The following is an 11,362-nucleotide window of genomic DNA, read 5'->3' on the forward strand; positions in this document are numbered from 1 at the left end:
TTTCTGTCAATATGGGGTGCTGTGTGTACATTAATGAGGAAAAAATGAACTTAAATGATTTTAGCATATGGCTGCAATATAACAAAGAGTGAAAAATTTAAGGGGGTCTGAATACTTTCTGTATCCACTGTACTTCAGTACTTTGGAAACACTGGTATACCTGCCTTTTAAAAGGGTAGTTGTTTATTGGTTGTTGTTCTTGTTGTTGTCTGTTATTTATTGCTGATTGTTTTTATTGTTTTTTTTAGCATTTATACATCTGGACCTTGAGTCTGTAATAAAGTATCTATCTATCTAGCTATCTATAATTTTGATGTCTCTTGTAAAACTTTCCAAATACAGAACTTTATAAATAGAAAGTTTTAAATATAGCAGTTAATTAGGTAAGAAAGGTCCAAAAACTACTTGTTTCATTTACACAATTGGTTGTGTAAGAGCTCAGGTCCTTGTTCCAAATTAAATTTTAGGAAATTGTTTTTAGTGATTTTTTTGTTGTTGTTTTTGCACTAATAATCCAAAAATATATAACTAAATTGCTATTTAGAACTTTTAGATGGTCATCCTTTGACATAATGGGACAGAAACAACAGCAAAGTAACCAAATCTAGTAAAAGTGGTGAACCCCACTAAGTAACCCCAGTTTTCTGGGGTTGAAATGCACCCCTGGGTTTCTGCAGCACAGAAAGTCTATCACTTCTAGCAGCTTGTTAAATTATGCTGCCTGTGTTGAAATTGACCAAGTTAATACATGATTTTTCCAGTAATTAGTATGTAAGTGCTGGCAGAAAAATGCCCCTTTGAAGTGCACTATACAAGGGTGGTTGAGGAACAAATAAGCCTTCATCGACCTCTAGACTGAAACAGTGTGCTGGGGAGTCAAACCCATTAAGCACTGTTCTGGAGGGAGCCCTGCACTGAGAATCTCCTTAGATCAGCAAACGGGCCACTGGCTGCAGCCCGCCTCAGTGGAGGGATGCCTACCTTGAAGCAGCCTCAACAATGTTATCCCGTTTGCCCTGCAAAGACTGGAGTTGTGCCTCCTTGCACCTTTTTTAAACTAAAAAATACACACATAGAATGTACACACCTTGCCACCGACCAGGGTGGTACAGAAATACCAGGGAGGAAACCAAAATAGACAAGTCTGAACCAACAATTACACAGTGAAAGTGTTCTGCTTTTATAATCTGAACCTCAGTTTGACATATTCCTTTCTTATCTGATTTGCAGTTAAAGGCTTGTGTAAACAAGAACCATTTTTAGTCATGATTAAAATCAGTCCCATTACAAGTCTGTCAAGGCGAATCAGTCAGCTAAACGATTATGACATGAATAATGCGGAATAGCATCTTTCCCATTTTGTTTATCTGCATCTTGGTTGCTGCATGCTTTCTGGTGAAGCACATGAAAAGGCATATAAGCATATAAATATAATAGAAATGGGAAGAAAGAATTATAGCCCACACTGTCTACATGATGACTGTGTTGTTTTGAATCCATTTCAACAGTGGCAGGCATTTCACAGTAAAAGAATTTGGTAGGACAACCACATCTATTCGTTGAATCACAGCAGAATGCCTCCTCTTCTCCTCCCCATTCTACTGTAATCACACAGACACAACTGTTGACAGTATTTTATTTTGATAGTAGCACTGTGTCTATAAATGATACCGAACAACACCGTGCACCTCTGTTTGTTGTTGAGCAGTTGTGGCCCAGGTTTGTCTCTAAGTGCTAAGTATATTTACCCTCTCTCCAGTGCTATGCTTTGTTGCACTCTGTGAAACAAGGTAGAATTCAATTACATGGTGGCCGAGACCCTGACAAGAGCTCGCTCTTGTTTCAATCACCCCACAGGTGGATATGGGGATGAGAAGTGGTGCTCCACTCACCATACTGTGGACCACCTGAGGGCAATGAGGCATGAGGAGGCACTCGGAAAGTGGTGGTCAGTGGCACAGAAAGACGTGCTGGGGCAGAAGTCCTACTCATCAAATAAGAGCATAAGCTTAGGTCAGTTAAGGGAACTTTATTTTGAAACTCTGGAGTCATAAAAGACAAAGTTGATTAAAGATGCAGTGTGTAAGATCTAGAAGGATTTATTAGCAGAAATGGGCTATAGTGTGGATAATTATGATTTCATTAATGTGTAATCAACAAAAAATAAGAGTAGTTACGTTTTCTTTAGTTTTCTTTAGTTTTCTTTTGAACTTCCCTTTGTTTAGGCTCTCCTATCATGAAGGCCGCCATGTTGAGTCACTATGTTTTTTTATAGTAACCTAGAATCGACAAACCACACACTGGCTCTAAAGCGTGAACTTCACATTGTCATGGTGAAGTAGCACCTTGGATTTGAAGGCGCTTGGAAAACAAAGAAGAAATAATGTTAGAAACGAGAGGAAGCATTGTCCTGAGTTAAGGAACTATCCATCTGTCCATCTGTTATCCATACTGCTTATTCCTGAATAGAGTCGCCAATCAACCCGGAACCTTCTTGCTGTGAGGTGACAGCGCTAACCACTGCACTGCTACGCTGCCCGTTTAGGCACTATAATTTGAAGAAATGGAAGATCATAGTTATACTTTAACACAAAAAGAAGAAAGACTGTGTGAATCCCCATCGTCAAAGAAGCCAAGACATGAAGAAATGGGATAGTCGATGACACAAGATGAGGGTAAACAATGGTGTGGCCTTTCCCAGATGGAAATCCTTGATGCTGAACAAATGTTTCCAGAAATAGGCTGAAGCTGCTTGTTTTCTGTTGGGCAGGCAGTTTAGACTAACAAGTAAAGTTAACATACATGCAAGTCTTTGTTTTCTAGCTCTTGCTAGAACACGACCAGTGCTGGGTAACCCACTGCGGTCAAGTGAGCCGCCGTTAGCTTTTGCTTAGTCAAGTCAGAAACCTCATTTGTTTTCTGAGTGAGCAATTTGTCCTACCTTTACGGTAATCACTGTGAGAAGACGATATACGAGAACTTTGCTCAACACTGCAATCTGCAATGTCACCACTAGATGTCAGAAATCGCACACTGCACCTTCTAGGAAGTATTTGGTAGAAACTGAAAGGAAGGGTTGTTGGAATCAGCATGTTTTGGTTTCTGTTTAAACTAAATATGATGTTTAAACAGACCACTGCAGAAAATTGAGGCAGAACAACATTTGTTTCTGGGCCGCCTTTCCGAGATGTAATGTCTTTTTGTTATAGTGCCTTTTAGTTCATTTTCAAAAATTCTGCAGCCTGTGTGTGCTTCGGGGAACTAAGTGTCACAGTGTGTACACTGCAGCCATCACAGTGATGGCCCTCTCCATGGACCCCGCCCATGCCCGAGCAGACAAACAGCCTCCAATAAAACAAACACCATCAATCATCGTGATTGTCACACTTTTCATTGACTTCATAATTTCCCTGTGAAAATGGCTGTGGCTCCATGGCTGCAAAGACAATTTAAGGCAGTAATCAACCATGTTATGAGTTCAGATTGATAATTAATGGTTGATGATGGAAGTAGGAGTGTTTCATGAGAGTGGTGTAAACCTTGTTTATGAAGCCGTATGTATTTCACCTTATTCCTCTCAATAACGTGGTGTGTTTGTGTGTATTCCTCAGAGCTGGACTGTCTTCAGTGATTGAATGTTGCCTTGTCCTGGAGGAGGACAGATCATTTAACTGCTATTCTCTTCTGCTCCCTATGGGGAACTCTTTTGTGTGTCCTGTCTGCCTCATTGTGTATACAGCCCATAAATGATATTTATGGGTAAAGCCTACAAAGGAATGTTGTGATGATAACGCAAAAATACCACAAGCTACAGAGTGACAGTGAGAAATATGGCAGGGAATTAAGTCAAGATTGCAGTGTTAAGAGGGTCACGTCTACACAAGAGCCGACTTTTGTCAAAGCTGATGAGAAATTGTGCAGAAAACAGGACTCAGTTGTCAACACCATGGCCAAGGCATTAGGCTTACCTAAACAAAACCTACTGACATCTTAATTAGCAGAGTTGGGGAGTAATTAGTTACATGTAATGACTTTACATAATTAAATTACAAAATAATCCATCTGTTACAGTTACTGAGGAAAGAATATGTAGTTAAATTGCAGTTACTAAACAAAATGTTGTGGTTACATCTGAGTATATTATTTTTGGAAAAAAAGCTTATATGTTTTGGCACGTTTCCAGAGTCAGCAAACCCACTAGGACAAGTCTGAATGCAACATCAAGGGTTTAAGTTGTCATTTTTATTTGTGATACACGAGCCTTATTATGGTGATTAACTAAATAGTTTTTAGCTGTTGCTTGGTTTGTGATGTTGGTGGAGATTCTTTTGTAATTAGCAGTAGCAAAAACAGGTCCTCTATGCAGTGAGTGACTGGGTACCTTCAAATGGTGGAAGAAAGGGTAAAACTGTTGTACAGTTAATGATATAATAATAATAATTTGATTGAAGTTGATGCACTCGGGGTGGATGTGAGCATCCCTATGATTTTTAGCCATAACAGAGGAATTTTAAATGAATGCTCTGTTTGCTTTTCTGTATCCTTTGCAAGCTTTATGTTGCATCTTCAATACTGAGTTGTTTTTGTTCTTGGGGTTTGTTTTCTTGTTGCATACAACATCCATAGCTAATTGAACTTGGGCTGTGGAAATGTGATGGGTAGTTCTCTAGTTTCTGACACAAAAAGCTTGATCAAAATTAATTGGGTGATTAATCGCTCTAGGTCTGCCTCATTATAACTAGCTTTGATGTTCTAGACTGTACACAGCATTCATGGTCTAACAGAGCACAACATGCATAAACCACACAACCACCACAAATGCAGGAACAACAATGATGAGCTGCTATATTTTATGTCAGTCCATGGCACTGACTTTCAGACTGTTATAATGTAGTGCCCTCAGGGCAGCAGTGACTTATGTAGCCTTTGCAGTGACTCCTGCCAAGTACACACATTTCACCCCCTTGGAAATCTGGAAACAGAATTTTCTGTTAATCCAGCCTGATCAGACATGACTGCATTTCTCCTCATCTTCTGACTCGTACGTGTTTTTCATTTACAGTGGTTTTTACCAATACTTGTGAACACGAGCGACTCTCTGTAGGGTCAAAAACAAAATAATCAGAAGGCAAAGCCTACAGCTCTAACACTGACTGTAGTTGGAGACAGAGCATTTTTTGAGCTTTTAACATCAACTGAGATTTTTTTTATTTTCATTTTGCTAAAATGTTTTAAACTCAATTAATTAATCTAGGGTGACATAAGATGGCAGTCAAGATGCATCAAGCACAATTCAAGAGAAGCAACCCACAGACATGCTAGCTTGCAGGCTAACTATCAGTGCATGCTATGTTGCGATAAGCACCTACTCCCTTTTGGTACCGGTTGCTTGTTATTCCACTGCAGATGGTCCCCTCTCAGTGTAGCTGGTTGTCATGCTGACGCTGCATTACAGTATCATGATGTCATCAGCAAATGACAGCAACAATGGAGGACATTAAAGTTATGCTGTTCTTGATTCTCAGTGATTGGCTGTTTTTATTTAGTATAGTAACTACAGTAAAGTAGCGGTTAGCATTAAGTAACATTGCTTTTAAAAAAGGCACTTTCTTTGCTCCAGGACTTCTCGCACATCGATGATGTGATTTTCCTCTGGCCATTTTGTTAGTCTGCAGTGTTTACACATCACCATTTGGGTATCACCTCAACAGGGGTGATATCAAAAATAGTACCAGGTACCATCCCTAACATTTGACTGATGAAATGAGTCGAGTTGAGCAGGTACCAGGCAGTGGAAAAGGGGCTATAGAAAACCCAGCTAAAATGTGCCACATTGACCTAAGGTTGAATTAAAATTACCTGTGTCCTACTGAGTAATGCTGCAAATGCTTTGTGCACCACTGCTGCCATTTTGCTGTTTCAGAGTGATTACCATTTAGTCACCCCTTTTAAAATTTGTCACTCACATTGGAGCTCTCCAAGGGCCTAGCATGAATTTTTATAAGAAACCATACTGGTATAGGTCACTGGAAAAACAAGTAGGTTCCAGCAATTCAATGGCAAATGCATTCTCTTTGTACCAAATAAAACCACTCAAACTAGAGCTGTTTCCTGCACTTTATGGTCAGACCTCTGTATTCTGTCTATCCATTTCCCATCCAGTCTCCTTGCCCCTCTTCTTCCTATTCATCTGTTGGTGCTTGGCTCTGGTTACTGCGTATCAGGTCTGGGCACAGGCTAATCATGCATCCCACAGGCTCAGTAGCACTCCAGCAATCTGAGGGCAGTACATTATCCTAGTGTGGCACATCAGCCTGAATGCCATGTCCACAGAGAGAAAAACCACTGGCATTTGGCCCATCGTCTGCTTTCAGCAGGTTTTTTAGCTCCGTTAAATCACTTTGCACCATTAATGCTGTCCTTTCACAGGCCACAATCCATCCATGACCTTCTGAATAGCCATAGGGATGAATATATGTGTAGAGGTCCTGAATAACCTGGCTGCTAAAAAGTAAGTCTGAAACTTCAGTTTGAAGCTACGGTAAAGATTACACCAAGAGATGTTTATTGTAGCTAAAGCTTTCAGTTCAGACATGAAAACACAAACATGCACAAACAGGACATTAACATTTGATGTAACTAGACCATGAACTATGAAAGCACTGATGAAGGAGATGTTAATAGGTTGCCTGTAAGTGAGGTGAACCTTCCTTCTGCAGAAATGACTTAACCTAGGGGTGCCTGTGCATGTGCCTGGTATTACTTACATTGTGGGGATTGAAACCTGTATACACACTGACATTGTGGGGACTTTGTGTGTAAAATGCTGAAGTGTCCAATGAAACAAAACTGGGTTTTTAAATAACATAACAGATGGATTAGTAAAACATTTACACAGGAACTGAGAATCATTATCCATTATCAGGTTACCTATTAAAGTGTATTTTTTATTAAAGACTTTAATATAAATGTTCTTCGAATCCACATTGCACATTCACATATGCACAAATACACAATTCCAAGCAGATTATATATTCACCACTAAAATTTCATCAAGCTGTTCACCCTGAATATTTTATTTGTGAATGTCTGGGTAAGGTTGAATCCGAGCTGACTTTAGGATGGCCTTGTCTTCATGTAGGATTCATCAAACTGAAAACTAATGATTAGTTTATTAAAATATTGAGTTTCTGTCAACAAACAATTTTGTTAAACTACAGCACTCAAGTCAATCATTAAATGCCATCTGGTTCCACTTTGTTTCCATTTCATATCACCATAAACCTGAATATCTTTGTTGGGAGGTTAGGAGATGATCACATGACTCAGTGGGCAAATGCAGTAAAAAGCAACTCCCTGCAGTGTTTTTATGCAGGGGGCTGTGTTGGTTAGGGGTGAGGATTTGTAGGGGGAGTGCTGTAGGTGTGTACGATATGGCCTACTCTTTGCTGGCACCAGTTTCTACCACCAGCGTATCAGCACTGATGGATTAAAAAAATAAAAAATATATAGTTTAACATCCAATAGCCTAGCTAACATTAGGTGTGTCTGTAACTGTGGCCCAAACTTGACAGTGAATAGCAGTGAATGCTCATGCTAGGTAAACATAAAAATCTTCTTCCTGTGGGTGCCCGGTTCCCGATCGGCCCCCATATGTGTCAGCACGACATCTTTGCTGGATGATATCACCATCCGGTGTAGCAAAAGTTGAACCACATCCAACTTTTTCGATGCACCGGCCTGGAAATACAATATGTGTAATTCTGTTTGAAGAATGTTTTCCCCCCTTTCAAGAATTTTTTTACACTTAAGCTGATTCAGTTAATACTCTTAAGGGTCCCTGAACAGGAGTTAATGTGTGACAGTAGTGACAGTATTGATTGGACTTCAAAAACCAAAAAGGCATCTTTCGGTATAATGTTCTAACCCACTTTGAGTGCAGAGATAGTGAAATGAATAACATGTTTGTGTTGGTCTTTTGAGAGTGACAAGAGAAAGACGGAACTTGAAAAAGGCTGGGAGTGCTAATGAGCCTTATTTTAAGAACACAACGCAGCCATGAATATTTAACAGCTTGTCTCCTTGATGAACCACCAAAATAAAAAGTCTGATGAATTCAACAGTCTGAATGAAACACAGCCTGTGTGAAGCTGCCTTTCCCAAGATGCTCCTGTACAGTATTTTTTCTGTAACATCTGTTATGGCTGCTATAAAACAAAACATTTTTGTAATATTGCAAGAGTTGTATGAATTGAGCCTATTTGGAATCTAACCAAAACAACAGTAGACACATATTTGTACAGTATACATATATTACTCTGACGTCTTGATTGCCTAAGTAACTCATACATCGGTAAACAGTTTTCACTGTGACAGAACACAGATATAAAACACGCCTTCCATAAAGACAGTTGTCACCTTCATTTTTCCATCATGGAAAATCACATTTCATTCCATTTTCAAATAATGATGGATACTCAACTAAACTGTCTCCATACATCTAAAGAGGACAAATGTCAAGGTAGTTGAAAAGAGACCTGTAAAGTCCCATGGACTTAGGTTGTTGCTAGGCAACAGCGAGGGCATCGGCCCTTTTACAGGAAAGCAAATTCACTGTCCAAAATAAATAAAGATTAAAGGAACACACCATGAACCTCTTGAGCAGGGTTAAGTCACTGGGAATAACACTCAGGCAAACACCAAGTACTGTGGAGCCGTAAAGTTGTTTATGTTTGGTAATTAGACTGTATGCTCGGGATGCAAAGAAGCATACAGCATATAGACAATTTTCAAAAGGCTGACGGCAAGAATAGACTAAGTCTCAAATATAGCTTATTTAGATAAAACTATAAATTGGCCAATTAATTTTTGTACAGTGTAAAAAGAAACATGAATAACTGTTCAAAAATAATTAGGGTTCATTTTTAGGTCCTCTGGAGACTCAAAAGATGGTAAATGTATGTAAATGCTGTAAACTGACTTTCTCTTTCATTTTTAAAGAAAAGGTGTGTAAACACCTTGAGAACAGATCAAAAGGCTACTGGGCTTCTAACAACAGTAACTAGGACTCCATATCAAAGACGGGTGGATTTACAGTATCTCATTAAAGCAAGCAAGAAAAAGCTCCAGTTCCAAAGGGAAATGAAACAGTTTTGCTGATATTTGCTTTGTTATTTAGCCAGAACAGCTTAAATGAATTACTCTCATCTTCTTCATTCTATTCATTATTCTAGATGTAAACACATTAGTCAAAAGAAACGTTTCTGAGTACATCTGGGTTTCTTATCTTTTGTGCTGTAGACAATAGGGTAGTTTAGCTTTCCAAAGTGCTGCAAGCAGAGTATTAAAGAAACCTAGTGCCATTTATGGGATATGGTACCTGCTGCCTCTTCTACCGATAGCTGCCTCCCAGTAAGCCTTAATGTATGAGATTTGTCAGTGTCAATTTCCCACCTAATCTCTCTGGTCCACCTCACTGCTGCCTCTGCCGCCCATTCATTCTACTGCTCTGTCTCTACCTGCTCACATTATCCCACCGAGGACACAAAGGAAAGGAGAAGCCAGGGGATAGGAGACACATCTGTGGTGACCAGTGCCACAGTGTGACCCTGCATGTGCATCCAGCAGAACTGATACAGATCCAGGTAAAACTGTGTTGGCTTTACTCCTAATTCATTTGTGCTGTCAGTCAAAAATGGCACAGGTTTTAGGGACAGTTTGGGTTTTGACTCACAATAAACACTGATAATAAAACAGAGAGCGAAGTGAGACTATAAAAATGGAATTTATAACTAAACTCCTGCTGATCAACAAATAGCACTTCCAAAATCCAAAGATCCAAATTAAATTTTTTGGAAAAACAATCTCTTAATAACATGATAGCCTTTCATAGCGCTCACGTAAGTGTATGTCATGACCACACATTTTGACTGAAAAACGCTCCCAGAGTTAGTTCAGAGTGAACTACAATTAACAAAGCTCAGCCACAGTGGCATTCAGTGTTTCTAAATAGCCTGTGATTTTAACAGTGTCAAAATCAAGTATTACTCAGAACCTTATTTCAGCACCAGATTAGTATTTGGCAGGCAGCGTGGTGTAAGTTGCCTTAAGTTCCACAGTGAGCAAACACTGAGAAAGCCCATGTTCTCAGCTCATTACTGTTAGATGCTGGCACCCTGCAAAGCCTCTTGGCCAATAATATTCCCGTACAACATCGGCAAATTAAAATAACTGTGCAAAACACTAAACAAAGACCTTGACAGACGTTAGCTTGAGACCTCAGAGGATGACATTCATACTTTAACAATGACAAAGAAAAAGCCGGAACATCCAAATGCAGCTGTGTGATTCTGGCTCTTTTCCAACTGGGCGCCTTTTCTAGTTACTTTTATTTATGTAGTTTAGTGAACTGAAAATAATGACAATTAAGCTTTAATTGTAAAGTTTTTTTTTTTAAACTGTCCTCTGGTAACTAGTTTTTGAAGTCAAGAAATTTGTTTGAGTACTATATATAATAATATTGTGACTAATCTAATATTCTGCTAGATTTTAGTGATGGGAAAAATGTTTTGTGGCATCAATACTATTTTGGGAGTTCTTACATAACTCTTATGTAATTTTCAGTACCAGAGTAATGTAGGTGTGCGGGTGTATGAAGTTGATAAATTAAATACTAAATAAAAACTACCTTGGCAAGTGACATCCATAAAAAAAAAAGCGAATTAGCCTACATTACTGTATTAATGGAGGCAGCAGCCTGGGTAAGGAGAAGAAGAAACACTTAACGGAATAGTTCTAATATTTTAGGAATTGTAGTTATTGATTTCATATGAGAAAATAGATACTACTCTCATGGCTGTACAGTAAATATGAAGCTACAGCCAGCAGCTGCTTAGTTTAGTTTGGCTTAGCACAAGCAGAAGCCTCCAAGGCTGAGAAATGAAGCCAATGCAATAGTGTTAAAACCTGCAGTTTCTCAAATGCCCTCTCGAGATTGGCTCCAAAAGGGAGTCGATCCCCGTAGACTCCCAAATTAAAATGCCCAACTTTACAGATAAAATGAACATGTTTACAGCCTGGTACAAAAACAGTTTTGGTCTCTATAGCTAATTTCTTCTTCCATGTCAACTGCACAGGGTGCAAATTGTTATAAAACTCACCAGTATAAATTGTGAGGCTAAAAGTTATGCATAATTAAGAGTGGGGCTGCTTTGAGGGACAGGTGTGAGGGAGTTGCCATAGCTGGCTAGCTGCTAGCTGTCTAGTGAGCTCCACTAATGCGCTGCCTCTTTCCTCATTTTTGGATTAGCAGGAGTGAAGCACTACCAAGATGGCAACGACCAGATTTGAATTTCAAAACCGC

The 11,362-nt window shown here is 39.2% G+C and overlaps 1 protein-coding gene across 7 annotated transcripts in view; it reads right to left on the reverse strand.

Moving 5' to 3' along the window:
* Nucleotides 1-11,362, reverse strand: part of LOC109956477 (alpha-1,3-mannosyl-glycoprotein 4-beta-N-acetylglucosaminyltransferase C) — a 98,954-nt gene that overhangs the window by 72,279 nt on the left and 15,313 nt on the right. The window lies entirely within an intron of this gene.

This window comes from Monopterus albus, unplaced genomic scaffold, assembly GCF_001952655.1.
Source record: "Monopterus albus unplaced genomic scaffold, M_albus_1.0 scaffold19.1, whole genome shotgun sequence".
Lineage (NCBI taxonomy): Eukaryota > Metazoa > Chordata > Actinopteri > Synbranchiformes > Synbranchidae > Monopterus > Monopterus albus.